This window comes from Strigops habroptila, chromosome 3, assembly GCF_004027225.2.
Source record: "Strigops habroptila isolate Jane chromosome 3, bStrHab1.2.pri, whole genome shotgun sequence".
Lineage (NCBI taxonomy): Eukaryota > Metazoa > Chordata > Aves > Psittaciformes > Psittacidae > Strigops > Strigops habroptila.
The window spans coordinates 11,103,194-11,130,374 of NC_044279.2; positions in this window are offsets into that span (position 1 = coordinate 11,103,194).

A 27,181-nucleotide genomic window follows, 5' to 3' on the forward strand; every position below is an offset into this window, starting at 1 on the left:
ACGGCAGGAGAAAGTATAAGAATCAAGAAAGTGGGGTAAATATTTCCTCCCAGGACAGCTGCTACCACTGATATCAGAGGGTTAGACAAATGAGAATAAGAGTTTCCGTAGAACTGGTACTACTTTCAAGGCCCAGCTTCCTGGATTTTCTATTTCTGTTTCTTCTAATTCCAGGTATAGACTGATGTCAAATTCCCTCTCTGTGAAGCAAAATTCAAATTAACTTCCATTGATTCCATTTACATAATGAAATAGAAAATCATGAAACCTGAAGACCTCTTGTTGAATTCATAGTATCACATAAGATGAAACATGAAAAATGCTGAGTTTTAGAAGGTTAAGATTCCTCACAACCAGAACTTTATAGACTTTGCGGAATGTGTTTACTCACTAGAAAGAATTGAAATGGAAAGCTTAATTCCACAGTAAAACTATCTCAGGTAGGCCAGGTTCTGTTCTGAATTCCATTTCTTCATCACTCCCACTTTTGACAAGTGTTTGCAAAACAAGAAAGCTACAGTAATGGCAGTCTGTATTTTAAACATTCCTGGGCTCTGCGTAAGCAGTATATGGCTGTTGAAGTGAAATGTCAGCAGATTCATTATCAATGAATCATTAAAGGATAGAATACAATAAGCTACAGTGTTTTGTAACCTTATACACATGAAGCCAACTGGATTTGGTTCAACCTAGCTTTTATTTTTATCTGTGTTTCTACTGCGATCACCTCAAAAGTTAGTGTTGTCCTACATTTCTGTTTTATCAATAGCTTGGTCTTTCACTATTTAAACACTACTCTTCAGTTATTTTGAATAGCACTGCAAGGGTAAGTTATTTGACATTCTAAACTAGAATTTCATCAGAACAAGTGGACTGGAGATTTCAGAAAGTATTCTAGGATTTTTTGGGGAGGGGGGTGGAAAAAAAGGAGAAAAATCAGGACAAATTGTTTCTATCTTTCATACAAGATGCAGCAAATTGAGATCATCAACTAATGTAAATCAGCAGAACCCTACTGAATTCATTAGAGCTCTCCTGATCTGTAGATGATCTCCATAATCATGTTGTCACATATAATATTTAAATTATGCTTTTCTATCCTCCTTAGCTGGATAAAAATGGGTTTCCTGTCCCACAAAAATGTTAATGCATTTAGAAACGTCCCATTTCATGTTAGGGCAAGCCTAAAGCTGGGTTGTACGCATAATATCTTTGGTTCAGATACAAATGGCAAATGAAACTGATTTTTGTGGCATTTTCAGACAATCATAACTTTCTTTTTGGTTGCATGAAATGTTTTCTTTAACTTGTTGAAGAACAAATTGTTCTGTTCAGTTATAAGCCATTTTAGATAAAAGCAAATGAAAGCAAAGAGAATGTTTTCTTAAGACATAAAAGGGTTATATTCCCTGTCCAACTCTGGCAGACAGAATGGGGAGAAAGATTCACATGTCCTGCCTCCCCCACAGGGTAATCCAAGTCGTTTTCTATGATGGGTGATATCCAGCCTAACAAAGTTTTATATAACATGAAATGGCTTCAGAGTTTCACTGCTTTCCTCCCTTACTCCTCAAACACTTCCTAACAGAAAGCAGAAGACTTGAAGTTTATCCCATACCCCAAGACTGCATATGAACACCAGGTTCCTACATCTGCTGAGTTCCCTAGACACTGGACAACTTCTGTCTTAAAAAAATATGTTTGTTATAGAGTGTATAAAATAATTTGAGATCATTCAGTGTTATCTTGCAATCTTTCAATTTCTGACTGCTTACACTGTTTTGCAACCATTTTCCAAAGAGAAGGGAATGACTCAGTAAGTGACAGAACTTGCCTGTGGCAGAGAGATTCAGGTTCAGGCCTTTGCTGTAATGCTTTTTTTCTCGTTGTTATACAGAAGGAAATGGCTCAGTTAAAAGATCCCTTTAAAATAAAGAGCTTTATTAAAGTCATCTGAGCACTTCATCATCATCGTAGACTTTATTGGATAAATATACTTAGTGATCTGCTAGCACTTCCATAATTCGGAAAAAGTGTTTTTTACAGTATTGATACACATAGCTAAAACAGGAATTAGAATATCAATGCCATTCCTGCTCCACCAGATTACTTCAAACCCCTCTGTTATTTCCTACATATTGCATTAAATCAAAGTCTTGTGCAGCTGGAAACTCTTCAAGATCTTGTATGCTAGACAATAACTGGCTGTCCTGTTTTTTCCAGCAGCAAAACTACTTGCCAAACCAAGCTGGCAAGCTTTCAGATCCAGACTGCTACCCCTAAAGGATCAATGAGCCTCATGCTTGTGCTCCCAGGGACATAAATCTGCTGCAAAACTTCAAAAATGATCGAATATTTTAGGGCAACTATCAGCCATCCCAGAGCTGTCTCTTGAAATGATCCTGTCAGTCAGCACTTGAAGATCCCAGGCATGCTACTTCTCCTTGTCATTGAGTTTTTAGGGTGTAAATCAACCCTCTGAGGTCAATGAAGTCCAGCAAACAGAAAATAATGCTTTTTTTCTAAATCTGGTCAATGAAATTAGATTGTCAGTATAAGATCTCTTACTTTAGAAGAATAAACCAATTTGAATAGAAGAAATACCTATATATGTGTATATATATATGTATAGTATATATATGATTAAGCAATCAAATTAGATGATGCAGAAAGAAAAACCAATGAAGTTTAGGATGCCCAGTTCTTATTGTTCCCTGATTCTTATGCTATTATCCCTTAATTCACTACAAAATAGTCCCGGAAAACAGTGCTGAGCACAGAGGGGGTTAAAACATGTTGCAGCAACTCCACCCCAGCAGCCTGGCTTTCAGTGAGGCCACATGGTCCTGTTCAAAGCAGCAAAGAGTTCCAGCTGACCACACCAAGATTGGCAGGAAATACACAACTTTCTACTATAGCCATGGCTTGATCGTAACAGGAAAAGAAAAGTATAAAGTTTTCTGAGAAATCTTCATTGAGAGTTATCAATTTCCTTTCTCTGTATAATGATAATACTCTGAATTTCTCACAGGTATTCCTTTCCCTCAATGCAATCTCATCAGAGTGCTGCGATATAATACAATCATAGAATTATAGAATGGTTTGGGTTGAAAGGGACATTAAAGCTCATCTAGTTCTAACCTCCGGCCATGAACAAGGACACCCTCCATTAGACTCCAAGCCCCGTCCAGCCTGGCTTTGAACACTGCCAGGGATGGGGCAGCCACAGCTTCTCTGGACAGTCTATGCCAGTGTCTCACCACTGTCACGGTAAAGAATTTCTTCTTAATAGCTAATCTAAATCTATCCTTTTCCAGTTTAAAGCCATTCCGCATTGTCCTGTCATTATATTGATATTGTATTGGTATTATATTGGCATTTTATATTAATATATATTAGCAGGGTTTTTTTGTTGGTGGGGTTTTTTTTTTTCTGACAGGCTGATGACTTGCCTGCTTGAAGAACTTTGTGAAACTGATTTAGTTTTAATAGAATCATAAAATCATTGAATAGTTTGGGTTGGAAGGGGACCTTTAAAAATCATCTAGTCCAACCCCCGCTGCCATAAGCAGGCACATCTTCAGCTAGATCAGGTTGCTCGGAGGCCCATGCAACCTGACCCACGGATGGGGCACCTACCACCTCTCAGGGCAACTCTCTGGGAAGCTCTGGACCTTCATTGTTTGAAAAAGGTTTTGTCTCTGAATCTTCATTCTTCTTTTTGCATCCTCACTCAATACCTGAAGTTTTTAAGGCACAAGATAACATGGATATTTTCTAAGCTATAAACACAGGAAGTTTGTATAGACTAGTGCTGAGGAGGGAATGAAAAAGTCTTTAGCAGTGGGATTAGATTCATAGTATAAAATTTTAGTTTTTAAATTCTAAGCTGGTTGTTCAGGTTTCCTGAAGAGCCAGTAGGGCAAAAGATGGCCCCATTGGGGTTGATTCGTCCTCCATGTATTATACTACTTAAGGCACCGGTTTTTAGACAAGTATAATTTGATAGTTTGGGTGATTTACCTATACTTTGTATTTTTCATGCTCATTACCCTCGAAAGAGGCTTATAGATAAAATCTCTTTCTTTTTTCTATAAATCTTTCTATAATTCTTAAGTGAGGTTAGTTAGAAATTTATAGTGAGTGATCAGCTGCCTCTAAGAATTTTATACGTATCCATAAACTGTGCTTTAACTTTGTAGCTAGAGCTGTCATACCATAAATAAGCTGATTTTGATTTGATTTTTGATGTTTAATGAAATACAAACTTCTGAAAACTTATTTAACCAACAGCTGGAAGTCATACTATGTATGTATATGTGTCTTTTCTCACCTATAGCCCACTATACACTCTCCCATCTTACACTGACAGGAAAAGTCACCACTTTGATTCTAACTGTGGCCAAAATTTGGAAGAAAAACTGATTACTGGTTGATTTGCCTAATGTTGTGATCCACTATTCCAGCTTCACCTATATGAAGTGGAAAGCAACATCATTTAATACATACGGTAGATTTCCTTTGGTAGTGTCCTCCAGGGATTGTCCTCCAGGGAAATTGTATTGCCTCCCAACGTGTTACAAGAGCTTGAAGTTTAAGAAAGCTTTAAGTTAAAGAACACTTTGCATGTTCTAAGATTATAAGGACTGCAATACAGTCATATCACCTATATCTTCTTACGGTGTTCACTTACCTAAGTGATGCTTGATGAGTGTGGTCCTTGGAGGAATTTGCTTATATATTTATTTTCTGTTCTTACGAAGTTTGACCTGGTTGGAATATGTGAAATCGAGTTGAAAAAATAGTGGCTAATTTTAGCAGAAGTGATAACTTTGCAACTTGAAAATAACCATAATGTTCCATAACTGAGATAGTAACACAGAAGTTGATTAGAGCCACTCAGTAATGCCTTCACCTCTCTGCTATTTAGGACAAAAGGATAGTGAGAAATGGCTTGTGAAAAGCAGTTATTTCACTCTAACAGGCCATTTAGACATCTTTTAGATGGAAAAAATACACATATAATTATTTCTCAGAAAACCAAAATTTGAAAAAACAAATTTTATCCACTCTGAAGCTTTCTCAGCTTTGGAAGAAATTAATTTTGGCTTGGGCATTTTGATCTGTAATTTTACATAACTAGCACTCCTATTTGATCATAACTTAAGAGGAAAATTAAAGTAGGGTGATTTGCAGTCTGTTTTTCTTTCATGCTGCAGTCTCAGAGCCCATCTCCATCTTTTTTAAGTTAAAATTTTGCAGTACTATTTGTTACTATTTGTTACTCTGGATATTCTTTGGCAATTGGCATCGAAACTCAGCTCACAGTGTTCACTGTCTGAACTATGTTTCTTATTTGCTATACATGTTCTCTTTTAACCTATGTACTATAAAAATTAAATTTTAATATGGCAAAAGAGAAGTAGAAATAAAATGAGAAGATTTTAAACTGTAAACCATTATATGTTGAAATATTTAATCATTGTTTCCTAGTTTCTGGTTTTTTAGACCCACACAGTTCTTCTAATTGAGCATAAACATCTTTAACCATGTCCTGGGGAAGATTCTCTCGTAGCATAGACATGTATCAGGAAACTAGATTCTGTTGAATTTAAAACATTTCAAAGCCAATTCTCATGAACAGTTTGTTCTGTTGGAGATATCCATCTAGGTTTCAGCACTTCATGACCTCCAGGGCAGAACAGGCCTGCAAACTATAAGAAGCTGAAGTTTCCAGCAATTTTGCTGGTTAGATAATTTGTAAAGGATGGAACTCAGACACTTGTTTCTATTTCATAGCCTAATAGGAATGCACAAGAGCGCAATAGAAATGGAAAGCAATGCTTACATGAAATTATTTGTAGTTTAACATACCATAATAATTTCTTCGCCATTCCTAAATATTTTTCACAGATAGAATCATAAGAGCATAGAATCATAGAGTCATAGATTTGGGTTGGAAGAGACCTTAAAGCTCACAATAATGATGTCAGTTGTTTTTCTGTTATCCACCAACGCTGTCACTCCACTGAAGAAAGCCACCAAATTGGTCAGGCACATGCTGGCTGTCACCAGTCACCTCCTTATTTTACATGTGCCTTTAGTATAGTTTCTAGGAGGATCTGCTCCATGATGTTGCTTGGCACAGAGCTGAGACTGACCAGCTTGTAGTTTCCTGGGTCTTCCTCTTTCCCCTTTTTAAAATCAGGGTTATGTTTCCCCTTTTCCAGTTAGTGGGAACTTCACCTGACTACCACGATTTCTCAGATATGATGGATAGAAGATGATAACCAATTCATTTTGCCTGTTCCCTCACGTAGTAGTATTAGAAGTATTAGTAGTATTATTAGTAGAAGTAGTTCCCTCAAGAAGAAATAGCTTTGCCCTTGGCTGGGCATAGTTCCCTCAGAAGTTTGTGATCCCTGTTGAAAATTATAAACTAGTGAATATTCGACCCTTTTTAGTCTCTATAGTTAGAAGTGCATTCTTTATAAAAGCATCTTAGTGGGGGAGGAATGCTGGAATTTTCTACTGAAGTGCTTTTATAGCAAATACGCCTTGAGCTGTTCTGGATGAAAGGTGTTTGTTAAATTACTTTATGTTACAAATATCTGAAATTGAGTGGGTGATTGATTTAATTGCAGTTGTCAGACTGGTTTTAAAAGCATATTTTTCTTTTTGTTCTGTTTTTCAGATCTGCAGAACAGTTGGATTCTGAACATAAAGAAAAGAAAGTGTCTGAATATACTAATCACAAAACGTAGCTTCTGGCTAAGCCAAGGCATATTGTCAAGATGAAGTGCTGCATAATTTTCAAACACTCAGTCTGGCCAATGCATTCCATTTCTGAATAGCAGTACCCCTGTTGTTCCAGTCCCTGCTATTTTCTGAATAGAAATATCCAATAATGCTGGTAGTGTGTTGCTTTCATATATACTTAAGTCTAACACAAATAGGAAAATTAGTGAATGGCTTGGTGCTGTAACTTTGAGCTGGGCATCCTGTCCTGAGTTGCCAAATTCTATCAGCAATAGGAGGTCCATCAAATTCACTGCCTCCTGTTACATCAAAGCTTGCTGTTCTAGAAGAAAAGCATTTAGAGCAGCACTTGGAATGTGATTTGCTTAAACATGATTCTATGTTGAAGTACACAAATCAATGCCACTAGGTCATTAGTGTGCTAATGGTTTTAAACCTGCAGCATTCAGGGTTAGCTTCACAAGACGGGCTTTAGTTAGGTGATGCCACTCTGCTAAGCATTTATGTAAAAGTCATGCAGCTAGAGAGAAATTTTTTCTAGCAAAATATGACAAATACCGAAATTTGTGTGCAAAGATATCTAGGATATAGTTAGGCATTTGTTTCAGTGTTTGAACTTCTCAAGCTCTTCTGTTGAACTGTGTCAGTTCTATATTGTGTGCAGTAATCACAAGTTTAATGGGTTAGAGGAAACTTTTGGCAATTTACCACGACAAGTCCTGTTCTGTTCCTTTTTCCAGGAATGTTGTAGTGTTTCAGAGAAAATAGAGAAGCTGTAATGGGAGAAACTGTGAAAAAGCTTACCCGAGCAGCACAGAATACCCTTCAGCTTGAGTCTCAGGCTTCTAGGATGTTAGGGTAGGTGAGGTGAATCTCTAGATGAAGTGTTGTGGATAAATGATCTTCCACAAACTACTCAGTCATGATGGCTAGAAAAAGAATTAAATTAATAGCTTCTTGTGAATTCACAGTAAGTGTGCATGCTGTCAGTAACTGTGAGTGAGTAACTGCGAGTAATGAGTGGTAACTCATTAACTGGGTACTTAGGTGGTTTTTATCACCCATGCCCTAAATTTCTTCCCTGACACCTGAAAATACTGGCCTTGCATCACAAATCTCCTAAAACCTATTTTGAAACACTTACTGATATGAAAGTTCCCCATTGATTTTAATGTGATTTGGATCAGCCCCATGAATAATAGGGAAAAGCTGTTATTTCTTTCATATAGGTTATCATTCGGAAGCAAAAAAAATTACCTTCATGCACAATGTGCTTGTATTGCTTGGTCTTTAGCCCTCAGTTAGATGATATTTTATTGTCTGGAATCAAAGCATAGTTCAGAAGAAGAGAAACAAAACAAAATGAAAAAGCTCATAGGAAAACATTTATTGAAGCACAAAATAATCTCAGATTCACTTTTATTTCATCATACAGACTTGCATGTGCAGAAATGTGTGTATTGGCAAGGTCCTGAGCTGACAGGTCTTTCTAAGTTTCACGTAAAATGCCAAAGATACGCCAGGAAGCATCAGACACTTCCACAGCTTTAGGTTACCATCGAACAGCGTTGTTTAAAATGTGTAGGGCTCAGAACAGGCCATGGTACTTGTCCCAAAAAGCAAAACAGTTTATCTTGTATTTCTGGGGTCTGCACCAGAGCTTACTGAAGAACTCTTCCTGCCTTCAGTGAGATCTGGGTTAAGCCTGTGTGAAACAGTTTAAGCTATGCAAGAACAACTAGAACAGATTCAGCACAAGTGTTTGAAACAGCCTTATGGACGTGCCCTGCTGTCACTCCTCAAGTATAGTTAAAACACAAAAGAGATGGAAATTTCTCTTTAATATTAGATTGAAGATAGAGATACCAAACTGGCTATGGTGATATACCATTGTAATTTCTGAGTCTGTCATTTAAAAGACATGAAAAATGATGTTAATTGGTAAGAAAAAGATGGTAAATACATGCAAAGATACAGTAATTAATGGTATCCGAGGAGAAGTTCCAATAAAAGGAAGAGAAAAAAAACATTTCACTCAAAGGCATGAGATAGATAGAAATTCAGTCAACACTTCATTTACAGTATTCTTTACTTCTGTTTAAAAGCTTTTCTATTTAACACAAATTTAAAACAGTCCTTTATGTACCATACTTCATAATATTGCAGTTTAATCAGCATCACAAAGTGCTATACTGTGTTTCTCATGCCAGTGGCTATTTCTGACTCCTAGCTGGACATTTTCTAAGGAAAATTCCTATTTAAACTTCTTTTATTTTACATCAAGACATTTCAATAAGTAATTTCTCTCCAGCTTTAAGAACTATTTGTTTATAACTGAATGAGCATATGGTAGGGTGGAAAAGATAAATACCGTTGAGCTCTTTTGGTGGCAATGATGCTGGCTTCCCTCCTTCACTCTCTCCCCGCACAGGTGGCTCTCTAATTCTGGACAATAACCTTGAAAGCCAGATTGTTCTGTGTTATGTGCCTATTGCTACAGATTTAGGAGCTAGTAACTGCCTCACAAGCTGTTTGCCTGGGGGCAAACAGCTTTGCCTTCAAAGGTACCTGTTGAGTATATATACAAAGCAGTTCTGCAAGTAATGAGAAAAGGAAATTAAATACTTCTGGAAATACTCACTTCTGTCTGTGGCCATACACCTGAGCTGTTGCCCTGTGCAGTGCAATTGCCAAATTGTTGGGGAATGGTAACGCTGTGCTCAGGGTTGGGGCCTGTTGACACTTGCACAGACGCCAACTCCCATTGACATGCAGTAACATCCCTCCCTGGAGGCATAAGCGGGAGAGCTCAGCACACATCAACAGAGGATTCTCAGGATAAAACTAATGGTGGATGGTCCTGAGCCTGATACCATTGCTGAGACCCGAGGAAGATCAGGGCTTGGGGGAAGAAAGACTTGCATGCGCTGGGGAGGCACTTTTAGTCTTCATTAACTCATCATTTTGTTTTCTTTCTTACCCTTGCTTTAGTAACTTCAAAACTTGCAGGTGTTTGATGATATGTTATTCATAAATGATTAGTTAAGATCTCCATCTAGGCCTTCCCATAGCATACAAATCTGAGTCCAACAGAGCAGATGAAGGTGCTGGCTTTCTGAGGCTGAGTAAGTAGCAATCACATCTTTCTTTAGCCTCTCTGGGCCTTTCTAAACACCCATTTCCCCCAGTAGAAATGAGGTTATCCATCTTCGCACCCTGTACCATTGTAAACAGTGCTGAGCTGCCTAAACCAGAGAGAGCACACACTTTCTCAGTGCTTTGACCTCATGAGTTTTTTGGATTTTCACGTCACCTTTAACAAGGAGGTTTCACCCAGACAAAATTAATAGATAACTATTGCCTGTAAAATATATGGTTGACCACATATAATGCTGAAGTTTTCATTAAGGTTATTATTAAAATTATACTTATGTATCTATGTACTAAACACCACTATCCTAACAGTTACCTACACTTGAAGGTGACTATGTCAGGGTCCAAGGTTGTGTAATCAATGGGGAGAGACAAATGCCTGTAGGGGCCAATCTGCAGAACCTGAACTAGGAGCCTAATAATTGCCAGAGTGAAATACAATAATTCCCTTATACAGGGCCTTGCAAAATCCTCTATAAAATAAGGAAAAGAGACAATTAATGACATTTATTGAAATATTATTATTATATTTGCAGTGAAATGTGCAAGAAGAACTATTGACAAGCAAACAAAGAAAAAGAATGCCTCTCAAAAATCTCTGATTGTAGTATCAAGGTCTTATAATCTACAGTGTATGTTCCTAAATAACAAAGATATCTTTGTGTGGTTAAAGGTTAAAAGCTTGGTAGACGAAAAAGTTCATGGCTAGACTACACACAACGTAATTTTTTGTGTCTGAATTTTCTTATGAATGTGCTGGGATGTCTTACACAAAGGATACATAAAATTAACAGAGAATTTCTATTCAAAGACTATTATTAAATTTCGTGTTTGTCCTTTTTTTTTTTTTTTCTTTTTTTTGAGTGGGGTTTTATATTTCTACTAATATATGCAAACACAGATAAAATATCTGACTTCTTTTTTGGCCAGGATACAGGCATATGAGTCATGGAAAGCAAGATTTATTGGTCTACCAGAAACTTTTAGTTTAAATTTTCTTCTGTCAAATTCTTTCAAAGAAACTGAATCTGCATGTAATTGCACATAACCATGAAAAGTGCAGCTCACTCTTTGACTAATTCAATTCACTGCCTTTTTGCTGAGGTTCTGGCCTGTGGCTTTACTCTAATAGACACAAATCTTGTGTTGACTTATCTAAGTCTCCTGTTTGATTTACTACTTTAATGTATTAGAGATAAACAGCTATAATATATTCCTTGCAGAACTTCAATATACATTCCAATTATTGTCATATTGCCTGGAAGTGTGAGTTGACACATAGCTTCTCAAAATTATGTATTGAACCAGACATTTGAACAAGATATGTTTGAGGAACACATGAAAATAAGAGTTAAATGATGAGATGGGTGGCTGGTCTCTGAAATTGACATTCAGCTCAGTGGAGCTTGAATGTCAATTCAAATAAGACCAGTGTCACAAAGCAGCAAAAGAAACTCCTAAGATCTGGTTTCTTGCCAAGAGGACAACCCTGTTACCATCTACACTTGGAGCTTTGAAAGCTCTGACATCAAGAGGTCAGCCAGGAGCGGCTTGCATGTAATAGGGGAACTCATCTGCAGATAGATTAGTTATTTTGGCTGGGAACTGTCCCCATTTTCCAGGTAGATCTGCCAAACAGACTAGGTATTTCAGTGTTATGGCTCTATGGAAGATTTGCTTCATGAATGAGGCTTTGTCTACATTTAAAAGGATCTACCAATATGATGCCTTCTATGGAGGTATTCAGCCTTCCAGGGAAGTATTCATTTAGGCACAGAAACTGGCTGAATTTAGACACTAATGTATGAGAAATTAGTTCAGGAAAAACTTGTCTCACTTTTTTAATTGATCAATAAGGTCTTAGATTTCAGAAGGAAAAAAAAATAAAAGGCGTCCTCAGTAGCCTAAAGCTGTGTTAATGAATGTCTTCAATAGTATCTTCAATGAGCTAAGTACATACAGGTCTTTCTTCAGCCACATCCCTAACAGAATCCTTGGTGGTAGCACAATATTGTTAGGCACACTAGAAGCATAACTCCTTGGGTCTGCTAGATGTTTGCAGTGTAGGCGTTTAAGTGGCTAGAACACTTCCATGGAAGTAAAAGACCTGAATTCAAGACTTTCATAAACCTGTGAAAGTTTTAATCCTATTTATTGACATAGAAAAATAATCACCAGGCTAAAAGGTATAAGCATTTAAGAAGTTTCCATGTCCTTACACCAACATCAAGTCATAAACACAAAAGGAGAGAAAGGTTAAAAGATGCCTGGATCTACTATAGAGCTTTAGAGCATTATGCTGGGAGTGAAGCAGCAGAGGGCTCTGCTGTCAAGATTAATTATGAATTTTATCCCAGAATTGTCTAAAATAAAATTTATAAAAGGCATATAAATCAGAATATCTGGGCACAGTATTGAGAAATGAGCACCTGACCTCCAATGCTAGTGAGCTTCAGTGAGCTTTGGTTCCTTCCAGGTTACTTTCTTTCCTTCATGGCCATTTTTATAAGAAAAAAATACAACCAAACCCCCAAAAAATCTCTGCTGCATATTGAGTGTCCCATACTTTAAAAGGTTTTTTCTGTTAGCATAATAATTATTTCACTTAGGCTTTTGAATTAAAAAGTAATTAGAGTTCTGCCCGGTATAGCAATGTTATAAGAAACCATAATGATTTGGAGAATCTCCACATTTTGCTTGGTTTTGGACTTCTTTGTTGTTTTGGGGGTGGGTTTATTACTGCCTTTTTTATTTAAGGTACTGTGTTCTCTCTCATTCAGATCCTTAACCTCAGAAGGACTTTAAAACAAACCTGCTGTTCAAATATTCACACACATACCTGTTTGCATGATTGTTAACCACATTTTCACATTCTGGAAATACTCTTGTGAACAAATATTTGCTTCTACGATAGTTCTCAAAGGGTGAATAAAAGAACTTATGAACATTATCAAAGCAAATACATGTGGCGCCTGGTACATGAACATTTATGATCACATTTTTGCAGGACAGAGCCAATGCTAATATGGTTTCAGTATGATATACAAAAGTGAACTTCTGGAGAATCAAAGATATGCATTCATTAGCAAGCAGCAGAACGTCATTGTTCTTGCAGAGTTCCCTGGATGATCTCCTAGCTCTGCTAAACTCTCCTACTTTCTGCCATCAAAAGTCATTTCGTATGTGTGGGTATTGTTCCATTCCTTACTCTCATCTCATTTTCAGCACAGAAGTTTTCTTGTTTGCTTGGAGTGCTTGTTGAAAACAACAGAAATAAAAAGTGATATAAAATTTACCCGACAATAGTCCAGTGCAAAGCCACTAGATTCAAGAGAACAACTTGTCCTGATTCAGAGGGCTTCCAGCCAGCTGCTGATGGCCTATACTGTATCTGTAACAGATTAGCAGTACAATTTACAGTGTAAGAACTAAGCCAGTTTTATTTTATCTCTTTTAATAAAGTTGAATGCTCTAGAGGAAATGTTCAAATTCAGATATTAAGTTTCCTCCAGACTAAAGGTAAGATCTGAGATCTTTTCCTTGGAGACCGCATACCTAGCCAGTAAAGTTAGAAACACACTTAATGGATCATGATATTGCCTATCCCTGGTAATGTTTGAAGCATTAGGAACAAAGTTGCCAGTACTGATACTCTCCTTTGACAGCAGAGGGAGCGTTTCATCCAGTAACTCATTTGTTCTTATATGTTCTCATGAAGATTCTGGCAATATTTAATAAATAAATACGTTACCAAACCCATATATCTCCAATCAGGTGGATAGCCTGTGGTTTGATAACTGTAAAACAAAGTACAGTAGCTGGAAAACTACACAATGTAGGAAAACCAAAAGGTGTTAATGGTTCAGAAACTATTCCTCTTCTTTCTTTCTTGAGAGCGAATTTCCAGAAGAATACAAATTAGTGAAAGAAAATACTTTTTCCCTACTTGAAAAGAAAGAGCATGAGAAAAAAGTGAGTAAGGAAAGTCTCCAAAGCTCAAATTTATTCTCTAAATTTCATTAAGGTCTTGCTCCTCAGAGCTGCCTGTGATTTTTTTTCAGACATGTCTCTGCTGAAAACCCAAGCTATTTTGTTTCTGAATCCAGGCCTTCAGCTGGTGGGGGGATAGAGGAGTCTGGCAGTAATGTCAAAATTAAAGTTTATGGGATTGGGTTGGAATGGACCGATCTTTAAGGTCTCTTCCAACACAGACTATTCTGTAATTCTATGAACAGGGAGTGCATCACTGATTTAGTCTCAACCTGTGTTAGGGTAACAGGTAAAAAGGGCATCGACAGAACCTAAATTTTAATAGCTCTGATCAGATGATCATGTGAAGTAGCAGTTCTTTATTGTAGTAGTTACTTAAGGAAATGTTTCTCAATTTTCCAACAATATTATATCCTTGTCTCCAGCCATAACTGTTTAGAAAAATAATTACTGAGTACATTAGCAAATCTACCTGTATACTGCAGCCACAGCACTGGCAGTAGTAGCTTTTCCACAAGCTTTCCTGACTGGAAAGTTTATTGGTCATCTGACTGATGCTTGTTTCTTTGAATACTCTTTTAACTTTTCCCTTAACCTTTGCTCAGGCAGATACTTCAAAAGAAATTTTATTGAATGAAGAACGTTTGTCTCCGGGTGAAACTAGTAACTTTGATTCAACTACCTTATGGCTTGATTAAAACCAAGTTGCGTTCATATGTCGGGTTAAACTCTGAGATTCAAAAATAAACAACTGTCCCTGTAAAATCAGTGGGAACTTCGTCTGTTCAAGGAGGTGATCACAAACATGAAAATAGTTTTAGCTGTTCGGTAGCTTAGGCTTCAGGCCTGAGTCAAAGTCATGAAACATTTTGAGCAAAACTTGCGCTACGGCCTATCTTCAAGGGATGCATAATATTTCTAATATCATGGAGAGCTATGGAAGTATAGAGTATGATAGGTGATAAAATACATTTTAAGGGTTTTAAAAACTCCTCATTTGATCAGAAACAATCTGAAAGCAATGTCTAAGATGAACCTTACCCTCTAAAAATGAATCATTAGAGTTTGGTTAGAAATTTCCTTTAGGATTCAGGGACTCTTACCCATTACTTCCTTTTTGTAAGGGAGCTGTTGATCAGCACAGCTATGGATGAAGTTGTAGGTGGGCCTGATACTTCACTGATACCTCAATTCTCTCAAATTCCCTCTTCTCTTTATTGTATCTGAGGTTTTTTTTCTGCTCTTCTTTCATCCTACCCTGTTTTTAATAGAATATTTTCTCCCTGTCCCTATTTCTATTTGGATCAACATTTCCTAAGCATTGAGATGGTTGGCTAGGAACACATTTGAAATGAGGTGAACTTATCCCTGTAAGTACTATAAGTAGACACAGAAGGTGTCACAAACATGTTGCAATACTGGAAGAATTGTGTGATTTCTGAAGGGATGCCTTTTTACTATACTGTGAATACAGCAATTTTATAGATTCACTGGCCTAACTACTCATGATTTTTCATTAAGCCAATTTTCTAAGTAGAAATAACTATGTTCCTGACAAGCATTTGAACTACCAGAATAAGATAAATATTAAAATTTACCTTTAAAAAATAAAAGAAGAAAAAATTTTGGATATTTGTCATTTGAATTTTTCAGGCACTTGTAGGACCCCTGTGGCTAACCTTTAATTCCATATTTGTCCATCTCTACTCAAAATGAAGTGTGGAGAGAAGCTGTTTTATTTTGAATAGGCAATATGCAGACCCTGAAATTTGCAGCAGGCACATGCTGGGCTATTTTTATTAAAGAAACTCCAGAATCCATGGCATGTTATCAAAAATGCTTATCCTTGCACATTCTTAGGATTGAAATTAAAAGAAACAGGACAATGAAGCCAGCAGCTAAGATACCTGTCTAGAAAGGAAACTACAACTTTCAGCAAGTGGTAGGAACAGGTCCAAGTCCTGTCCTAGCTTACATCTATTTGATTTAGTGGGATTGTGCTTGTATAAATGAGAGAAGAACTTGGTTTGTAAACTTCAAAAGGCTCACAATAGCAAACAGGGGGAAAAAACGAAATGAAAAAGCAAACAACACCATGTGGAATGAATCTGAGACATCCCATCCCAGTAAGAACACTCAGCAGTCCGTTTTATTTATTCAGATCAAATGCAGACTGTGAGATATATAGACTATGTGAGAATAGGGTGGGAAAGTGAAAATCTTGAAATAAAAGCATTACTTTGGCACTACTGCTGAGATTAATGTGGGTTATGAAAAGAGTACATCTGAGACTGGCACTGAAACTCTCGATAACTAAGCAGGTTCACAGGGATGAACTTATTATGACAACCCTCATATTGAGGGAAAGAAAATACAAAATCAGGTCTTATATTTTCATATGAAGTAATCATGTTCTACTGGAAGGATTTAATTTAGACAGAACAATGAGTTTTGAAAATGAACAGAAATCTATTTTTTGTTGTTTGGGGGTTTTCAATAATAATAATAATAGGAAAAGCAAAACAAAAATAATAACAAAGGGAAAAACTTGGCTTTTTCAGTTGTTCTTCAATTTAAAAAGCACTTTATAGATATTAAGTCCTTAAGACCTACCTCACCTATACAGGACAGGAAAGCATAAATAGTCCATACTCGTATTACCTTTTAACTATGAAAACTATGACTCTCTAAGTCTTCTCAAAGCTGAAATAAATTTTTAGGTCAAAGCTGTAGAAAATCTTCTACTTGCTCAGTACAGTGCAGCTCTGTAATCACAGGATCACTCCCTCCTTTTCTGATGAAGAGCAACTTCTGCTTCTGAAAACTTCCCTAGAGTCTCAGTTACTGGTATAAATAGAAGAGTTCAGAGGAGAAGGAATGTCCAAGGCAGAATTGTACTCAAAGAAGATTCAGTTCCACTTCAGGATACAGCAATCCTATGACCATCAGCTGTATCCTCCAAATGACATCTTTCAATGTTCAACTTCTGTTTTTCAGCTGGTTCTTGGGTTTTTTGAGTTAATGGAGAAAATTGTTCCCTTCCAGAGAGCTACTCATTGCATCTGTCACAGTATCTTTACAGGTCAGATGATTCACCTTTTGAGGTTCGTATTTCCTGTGTGTTAATTACAGAGGCAGTCTAGGGTGACTAGCTCAGGCAGAGATACTGTAGATATTTTAAGTGGGAGGAATGCCCAGTTTTGACCTCAGGTAGTGAAAACTACCTCCTTGAAACATACTTAAAACTTACTAACTTGCTCTTCTTTTTCAAGAAAAGTACACAGAAGAGTAGCTGACCTGAGTTATTTACTAGTATATGCACAGGTTTTGCTGCATTTATCCACTTCTCATTCATTTCTGTGCATGAAACTAATCTAGATGAAGTGGATAATAACCACAGACCAAAAGGGAGGTGCAATTACGTCATGAAGTTTATAGCAATTCAGGAAGAGACAAAAGCCTCCAAAGAGACTATATAGATAATCCTCCTTATGACTCACAAGAAAGTTGCTTAATCTGAGGAAATACATAGCATATGTAGAACCTATTTATAATAGGATCATCCTGTAAATATTTTTAAAGTTGTTTCAGCTAACTGAACTTTAAAACCATTTGGAGCCTCTCTGCCCACTGGAGACTTAGAGCAAAGTTCTGTTTATAAGATGGACACTTGTATTGGCATACAACATTTGTGTTCTGGAAGAATCTCATAATGTTGAATTCTCTTACTTTTCTCAACCCATCAGAACATTAACTTCACTGGAAAAGGTCCCATCCTTTCCTTCCTGAGAGGTACTAGCTCCAAAGCATGTATTACTGGGAATATCTGAGTTATCTTCAGGTTGTACAGAAGCTCCTTTTTCAATATTTTGATTTGGAAACAATTTATTTTTTATGCTTTACTAAACATTCTTTCAGATAGTAGCAAAAGTCTTTTCCTTGATGCCTCATACCTTAAAACATGTCTGTTTCTATAGTGAATGTATCTTTTCCTTAAATTAAGTAGGTACTACACTTGACAAAACAATGATGTGGGAAACTATTTGGAAAATCTTAGTTAAAATTAAGATGTGGTATAATTTGAAAATGTTTTGTAAGCTAGTGCAAGTTACGTTAATTTAGTTTCCCTATACTTTTACTTTAGAATTTGGGTAAAAATTAGGGAAAATCCAATGGAAATTTATTAGGTACTCCCTGGAACAGTAAATTGAAGGAGGGAAAACTTAGATAAATCTAGGGTTATAAAAAAATTGTTTAAACATGCCACTCAGATGCCACCTAAAGGGACCTGGACATGCCTGAGAGGTGAGCCCATACAAACCTCATAAAGTTACAACAAGGCCAAGTGCAAGGTCCTACACCTGGGTCAGGGCAATCCTGAGCACAAATACAGGCTGGGCACAGACTCGATTGAGAGCAGCTCTGAGGATGACCCAGGAGTGTTAGTTGATAAGAAACTGAACATGAGCCAGCAGTGTACGCTCGCAGCCCAGAAAGCCAGCCGTATCCTGGGCTGCATCAAAAGAAGCATGCCCAGCAGGTCAAAGGAGGTAATCCTGCCCCTCTACTCTGCTCTCATGAGATCCCACTTGGAGAACTGCTGTCAGCTCTGAGGACTCAAACACAAGAGGGATGTGGACCTGTTGGAGAGACTATAGGAGCATCACGAAGATGATCAGAGGACGGGAGCACCTCTTCTGTGGAGGTAGGCTGAAGTGAGCTGGGCTCGTTCAGCCTGGAGAAAAGAAGGCTCCAGGGTATTAGAGTATTAGAGTATTCTTAGAGTATTCTTCCGGTACCTACCGGGGTCCTACAAGAAAGCTGGAGAGAGCCTTTTACAAGGGCATGTAGTAACAAGACAAAGGGGAATGGCTTTAAACTGAAAGATGGCGTATTTAGATTAGATACTAGGAAGAAGTTCTTCCCTGTGAGGGTGATGAGGTGATGGCACAAGTTGCCCAGAGAAGCTGTGGCTGCCCCATCCCTGGCAGTGTTCAAGGCCAGGTTGGACAGAGCTTGGAGCAACCTGGTCTAGTGAAAGGTGTCCCTGCCTCTGGTAGAGGGGTCAGAACTAGATGAAATTTAAGGTCCCTTCTAACCCAAACCATTCTGTGGTTCCATGATATTCTCTATTGAAAAAGTTAAATAAATGTGATCAGTGAAATTAATTATCATTCCTGCAATAATCCCAGAATTACTTAGCCTTTAAAAAATGCAAGATGAGACACTCCATCTACCACCTTAGCATGAGCTTAAATGAGAATATTTGCAAAGTATGAAGTCTTCACTAATAATAAAATTAGAAGGGTTCCATAATCGTAGAATCGTAGAACCATAGAACCATAGAATCATAGAATCATAGAATCATAGAATAGTTAGGGTTGGAAAGGACCTGAAGATCATCTAGTTCCAACCTCCTTGCCTTGGGCAGGGACACCTCGCACTAAAGCATGTCACCCAAGATTCCATCCAACCTGGCCTTGCACACTGCCAGGGATGGAGCATTCACAACCTCCTTGGGCAACCCCTTCCAGTGCTTCACCACCCTCACTGTAAAGAACTTCTTCCTTATATATAATCTAAACTTCCCCTGTTTAAGTTTGAAACCATTACCCCTCGTTCCTACCACTATAGTCCCTAAGGAAGAGTCCCTCCCCAGCATCCTTGTAGACCCCCTTCAGATACTGGAAGGCTGCTATGAGGTCACCACGCAGCCTTCTCTTCTCCAGGCTGAACAGCCCCAACTTTCTCAGCCTGTCTTCATACGGGAGGTGCTCCAGCCCTCTTATCATCCTCGTGGCCCTCCTCTGGACTCGCTCCAACAGCTCCATGTCCTTTTTATGCTGAGGACACCAGAACTGTACACAATACTCCAAGTGAGGTCTCACGAGAGCAGAGTAGAGGGGCAGGATCACCTCCTTTGACCTGCTGGTCACGCTTCTTTTGACGCAGCCCAGGATATGGCTGGCTTTCTGGGCTGCAAGCGCACACTGCCGGCTCATGTTAAGCTCATCAGCCAACACCCCCAAGTCCTTCTCCGCAGGGCTGCTCTGAATCTCTTCTCCGTCCAACCTGTAGCTGTGCCTGGGATTACCTTAACCCAGGTGTAGGATACATACATGCATGCTACTAGACACTTTTTCAATAAGTCGTATTTTCTGTATTACTCTCTCTTTTTTTTACAATTATCCATGACTCTGAAGACAAGTGGAACTGCCGTGAGTTAGAGAAGGTATTTGTTCTGTATACCTTAATTTTTTCAGATGTATACACTGGCAATTTTTTTTTGCTAGGTATTGTATGCACACGATGACTTAGTTGGTATTTGCATCATTAATGTATCAGAAATTCTTCATTTTCTGACTTATTAGGGTTTTTTACTCAATTTTACATTTTTTTAACAATTTTATGTGCAACATTTGTCATGTTTATCTCTTTTAAAATTAAATCTAGCAAAACTTCGGTGAAAATGTGGGAGAGACAACATACTAAAAGTATCTTTCTTCCTGCAAGCATTAAATTTTACTACATGCAGACACTTCTATACCGGCATGTATATTACCACCTACTCATGATATGGTTGAGGAGGAATAAACATTCCTCTGTAAAAAAGTTTGAATTGTCTTTGTTCCTAAGACTGAAGTAATTCTATAGACATTCTAAAATCAATTAGGATTATTAAATCTAGTGTCTCATCCTGACACCTACCTATTATTTATGGTTACAGCTTCATTAGGATTAAGAACAACTGAAATATGTCACATTGCCATCCTGGGAAGAACAAAAATGTCCCTCTTGGCTTAAAGGATAAATGATGCAATGCTCATTATTATAAGGCCCATGCTAATCACCATGGGTGGAACGTCATCTTCAAGCACTTTGAAATCATGATTATGATCATGATTATTTTTACAGGTTAAAACAGTATGAAGAAACTCATGCTGATTTTGATCATTCCAGACTGGTTCAAACGCATTAGTATTCATGGTCTTCCTAGATCTTTACTTGTCTTCATTCTTTTAGCATTGAAGGGGTAAAACAAATCAGTATATCTAAAAAAAATATTCAGAGCCAGGCATAAAAGAAATGGTTTGGTTACTGTAAGAATAAAAACACATTCTGAACTCAAGTCTGAATCGAAAAATACTTGGGTATTTTGTAGAAGTCTAGAAACAGAGACACAAAGATTATTTGAAGTATTTTTTGTCTCTGACACAAAATAGTCTTGTCGTCCTTGGGAGCAAATACCTTGGATAATATGCTTGTCACTTAAGTTCAGTGAGAGTGACAAGTGGGAAAATAGCAGTCAGGAATGAGGTTACATGCAAATCCTATTTTCATATTAAATTAAGATACCTGTATTCATACTGTACTACTAGCTTGAACATGTGAGTGTCAGCATGCATCTTTCTTACCTACCAGATGAGGATGCTCAAGTTCAAAGCATCCTCACAAGCAGAAGTCCATTGAGGCAGACAGCTGACTAAGTAGACAGGAAGAGTCTAGTAGACTAACTACTGACTAGTGGACTACTAGTTAGTAGCCACGTTTGACCCATGCAAACATGTGGGTCAAAGAAAGGGACTCTTCATCAGGGACTGTAGTGATAGGACAAGAGGCAATGGGTTCAAACTTAAATAGGGAAGATTTTGGTTAGATACTAGGAAGTTCTTTACTGTGAGGGTGGTGAGGCACTGGAACAGGTTGCCCAAGGAAGTTGTGAGTGTTCCATCCCTGGCAGTGTTCAAGGCCAGGTTGGACAGAACCTTGAGTGACATGGTTTAGTGCAAGGTGTCCCTGCCCATGGCAAGGGGGTTAGAACTAGATGATCTTTAGGTCCTTTCCAACCCAAACCATTCTATGATTCTATTAATACATGACTTATTGCTCAAACTGAAAAAAACCCTTGTCCTTTAAAGGGGGCTAAGAACTAAGATAGTCATGTATGTTCTTTTCTGTGGTATTTGTGAGCTTTCTAATAAAAAAACATTTGTAGCTTGCATGTGCTTAAGACAACAGTCTTGGTTTGAGAAATTATATCAGTGAAATTTGGGGAGTGCAAACCAGGAGCTCAGGTAGCCTGAAACAAAGTACTTTTGTGTGCATGGCTAGGGCAGAGGGGAGGTATGCCAATAAAAGCTTTTAGTTTGTCCCATGATCTCAGTCAGACCCAAGAAGGTCCTATACAACTTTCGTGTAGCAGTCAGATTTTGTCATTTCAAAATCGAAATAATCTTCCTAATAATCCAGTGCTGGCACCAGTAAAGTATATTCAAGGGTCTGCTGTGAGTCAAAATGATGCAATGTCTGACAGAGGTAAATGCTGTACCTTCTTAAATGCTACTAACTGTAGCAGACTTTTCTGTAGCAATAGTCTTTAGTAGCAGATATTTTAGAAATATACCTGCAAGACAAATTGTGACCACACATCAAACAGGAAAGGAATATCAGATATAACCTGAAAGACTGCCTGGTCTTCCTCCAGTCAAATTTGTACCCCTGCTGTGACAAGGAACAGAAGCCCCTCTGGTCTGGCATGCTTTTCTGCCTCCATGTTAAAACTAAGACTTTTAACCACGCAACTGTGACTAAAAATCAAAGTCCCTTTCAGTGATTATAGCACCTTGTTCTTGTTATATCCTTTTGCTTGTGCCAGTGTGTGCTTTATCTTAAATAATTCTCCTACTACCTTCATTTCTTCTTTTTTTCTATGTATATTTATGAGTAGAAAATATTTCTTTTATTCTCTTTCTCTGTTAAGAATCTCCGCTCCTTAAGTGTCCTCATATAGGACAGGTTCTTTCTTCCCTAATATCCCAGGTATATGGTTTGAATTTATTTTCTTGAAGACAGAAAATTTTTTTGAACATCATATTCATTTAGTTATAGGATGGTAATTCCAGTCTTCCTCTGTAATGATGCTGATTCCTGGTTCCCGCTGTTTTACATTAATGTGCTCTTAATCAGGTTTGAAGTTTCTAATAAGAACTTTAAATCAGATTCTTCTAAAGGCTATAAACTGATAAGTTCCCTTAAAATCTCTTTTCCATCTTCCTCAATCACTGTCTTCCTTGAGCCATCCCTTCGTTCAATGTTCAGTTCCTCTGCTAATCCCTATCTTCTCCAGTTTCACAAGGAATTTCCTTTGTGCCATTGCATCAAATCCCTTACCAAAGCACAGAGAGACAAAAGCTGCAACATTTCTTTTGGCTTGGAAATGGGCTTCCTTATCAGAGAAGTTACCTTTTCAAAGATCTCTAAGATCTATCTCTGTGAAACACATGTTGAAGTTTACCTCATTTGTTACTGTCTCATGTCTTTAATTACTCCCTTCATCCACAGCTTGTTATAATATCTGCATGCAGTTGAGAAATACATCTAAATTGAGCTTTTTTTCTCTTTCACTACTCCTATTAGATGTTATGATTTCTAATGTTACTGTTTCATTAAATACTCCTTGATCCTTGAGCTGTGATTTCATGTGCCAGTTGTTTTAAGATTCTAGAATGAGTTTATTCTGTCTTCCCAGTTGAGAATGTTTTACCTCTTTAGATTTTGCTGCTACTCAAGCGTTGTTTTCATTTTCACATTCTCATTGTCATTTGTCTTTGATTCTGTACACAAACATAATTATTCTCCCTGAAACTTGACATTAAGTATTCATTTATCTTTGGGTTTGTACTGGGTTGTGCTAATGTTCAAAGTCAGCATGCTGTATAGCTCTTATCCTTTTCTGCTTCTGCAGTCCTTGTATGGCAGAAAAACAGAAGTTGTTTTAATTTACTACAGCAATATGGAAATTCAATGAAGTACAGGCAAATCTCTGATTAGTGCTGGCTATGAATAATGAGACATTTTGTATTACCTCTAGTCCTTTTCTTCTTTGTTAATTCCAGTAATTACAATTCTTCTCTGCACACATACATATTCAGCCTTAGCTTCAACTTCAGACCTTTCTCCTTCATTTATCCTGAGATCTGACAGATTTACTCCTGTCTAAATGATTTTATCCATTACTATCAAAACCTTTTCTCACAGTCTAATTTTCTGTCTCTGCTGTTTCCATCTCCTCTTCCCTGCTTGTCCTATGATCTGAATGAACCTAAAGGAAATGTCTTTTCTGATCACCTCTAAATACGTTTCACATTGGTTTTGTCTTCAGCTCTACCAAGCATCTTCTCAGCATCTCATGTCCTTTTCTTTGATCTGTCCTTTCCATTTTTGTTGTCCTATCTTTGCTATCTTTACAGGTTAGTTTATTTTTAACCTTTCCTTATTTTGTTTTTTTTTTTTTTACCCCAACTTGTTTCTCTACAAATCCAGAGTTTCTCTTTCATTTCATTGTCTTAGCTGTAGCTGAAAGATCTGAACTATTTTATTGGTGGTAATAATAAAAGTGAAACTATGATAACAATAACTTCAATACAGGCTAGTTGCCTTAGAATATGTCTGAAATCACTGGCAGGTTTAAGATGCCTAGAGTTTGTGATTTCATGTCTGATTTCAACCACTATCTAAACTAGCCACATTAGAAGCTCTATGGCTAGACTTCTCTAGACTAACACCAGACCAAAAAAAAGTTTCTGGTTTCTGTGTATGCTACAAAGGAAGAACTGCATAATTTTTCCTACCAATGTGTTTCCTTCCTCTTCTTCTTCAAGTGGTCATAAATATCACTTGTTAAATTATGACATTAAGTCAAATGAAGTGAAATATCAAAGTATGCAAGAACTGGGTGGGGAAATGTCTCTGTACACAATTTTATATTAAAAAAAATGTTCAAAATGAATAAATAAACCTATAAACCTTTTCAAAATGAAAGCTAGTTCTCAACCCCAGAAAAGGTACAGGAATTAGAAATATCACTGGCAGTCAAAGCTTTGTATCTTCATTCTACATGATATATGTGAAAGACTTGAATATGAAACACCCGTAGACCAGGTGAATAAACTGGCCACCAGGTAGTGGATTAGGGAGCACTAAATTTTATTCCCATATTGAAGAATTAAGGGAAAACAGACTTCTGACTAGTGTTGAATTAGTACTCCCCATTCAGTCCTGAATGTAATTTTCCACAGTCCAGATGAATGCCCTTGTCACATGTCTATGTCTACAGACGTAAATATTTACTTCTTCTCTCTCCTTCCCTCTCTTTGCCTCTGGGAACACGAAATTATTTACAGAAAATGGGACAGGACCACCAACATAAACTACAGTAAACTCCTCAAAGAAAAGTCCCAAATCGTACTCATATGGTGATACAAGTTCTTGGTCTGAAATACACCAATCTATCTTCTACGTAAGTCCTTATTCACTTAACCAATAGATCATGGCAATCCCTTCTCCCCAGTTTCTTCCTCCTTTCTTATGTTATTCTGGTACTTGTTTTGACAGATATCACCTCTTGTTTTAAGGAAGATTCTCCTGAATAAAAACATTATTGACATGATTATGATTCCTTAGGAAGGACTGGACTTAAGTAACCAGTATTTTCTGTTAAAATTGTTTGGTGGAAAATACCCAGCCAGAAATATTGTGAATAACTGAATGGGACTATTGTCAATTAAATGTCCATACATGATTTCAGACTGGAAATTGGACTGTTTGGTGTTTGCTAATTTCAGGCAATTCTCTGAAAGATATTAATCAAGTCAGTTAAGCTAATATAATTAATAAACCCCCCCCCCCAAAAAACAAAGTCAAGGTTATATTGTAAAGCACTCAGGTTATGAAAGGTCACAATTGCAATTGCACTTGTTATTTTGTTCTGGTTGTCCTATATGTATTAGTCACCATGTAGTCTTTAATTACTTAATCTAATGTTATTTATTCCACACCGAGCTTTGGGCACAGAATGGGGAGTGCTCACTTACTGAGCAGCTAATCAACATTGTGTATACAGTGTGCAGTGTTTACAGTGTAGACAAAGTTTTTTGCACAAAACGTAGGAGTTGCAATAAATTATTAAATTCAGTATGTGCTTTGTCATGGCATTCCTCACTGTGGCATCTAAGTCCTTTTCATTTATTTACTAATTTTCACAGTGTCCCTGGTGAGGTTGATGGCTGAGGCAATCAGGAGAAGGTTGGAAAGCTAGAAGCTGATACACACAGTAAATCAAATGAATCTATTACTTTGAGGTTTCTATTAGATGGGGTTTTTTTAAGTATATACTATGATACACCACTATCATAGTTCAAAACACACAAAGTGCACCTTCAAATACCAGAAAATGAAGGATGAACATAGAGAAGTAAATGTGAAGAACACACAGCTAATAACATTTGAGGCAAACCTCACTGAAGTAGGTTTCTAACACTGTCACCTCTGAGGCAAATGCATACAACAGGTTCTCAAGGCAAAGTTCAACTATACTTTGTTTTCCCACACTTGACCTTTGTAATTCACTACACATTTTCCACATCTGGGGGAAGCAAAGTTGGGATGAATCATCAGTACAGAGCTCTGACTGATTTTACAATGACATTGACTCAATGCTGTGTCTAAGACATGGTAACTTTGGAAAACTTAAGTATGTAATTACATGTAAGACTGTGTCATATTGAGATTACACAGGAAATGCAAACACTGAAATTTCCTAATTTGGTATTTCCTTATTTTGGAGTCCTAATTCTCATCAATGGGACAGGACACAAGATCTTCATATTACTAATGAACTGGCTATAAGATGGGACACTAGTGGTTACTTTTCACAATAATAGGAGATAACCAGTAAAATCCTTCAGAGATCTGTGAAAAAGCTGGTGCTCCACAACAGAAATTATTTGGAATGGAGGACAGATGGCAAGTTGACAAAATTTGCAGATGTTTGGGGCACTTAAAGTAAAAGCTGACTGCAAAAATTTGCAGAAAAAACTTGCAACCCTAGGTATCTGGGGGAAAAATATAACTAAACAGGCATAAAAAAGCAGTCCCAACTTTACTTGTGTTAAGAGTAGCTCTGATCTAACTGTTATGATGCTGAAATAAGATACTGAGTTATAACAGATGGGAGATATCCTGTGGTTAACAGGAGGAAATCAAAAAAAGAACTTTTGTTATGCCTCTGTAAAAAGTTAAAAGTTGATTCTTGATGCATCCAGAGAAACCCAGAATATGGAAAGAAGCCCTCCATCCTTACTAGGAGGTGACTGAAGGACGTATGGTGGAAGTATCATAGAACTATGTAAAACTATGTATGGAAGAGATGCTGAACTGGAAACACCCATTCACTGTCTCTTCAGCATGAAAGACCAAAGGTTCTCGAATTGAACTGGGG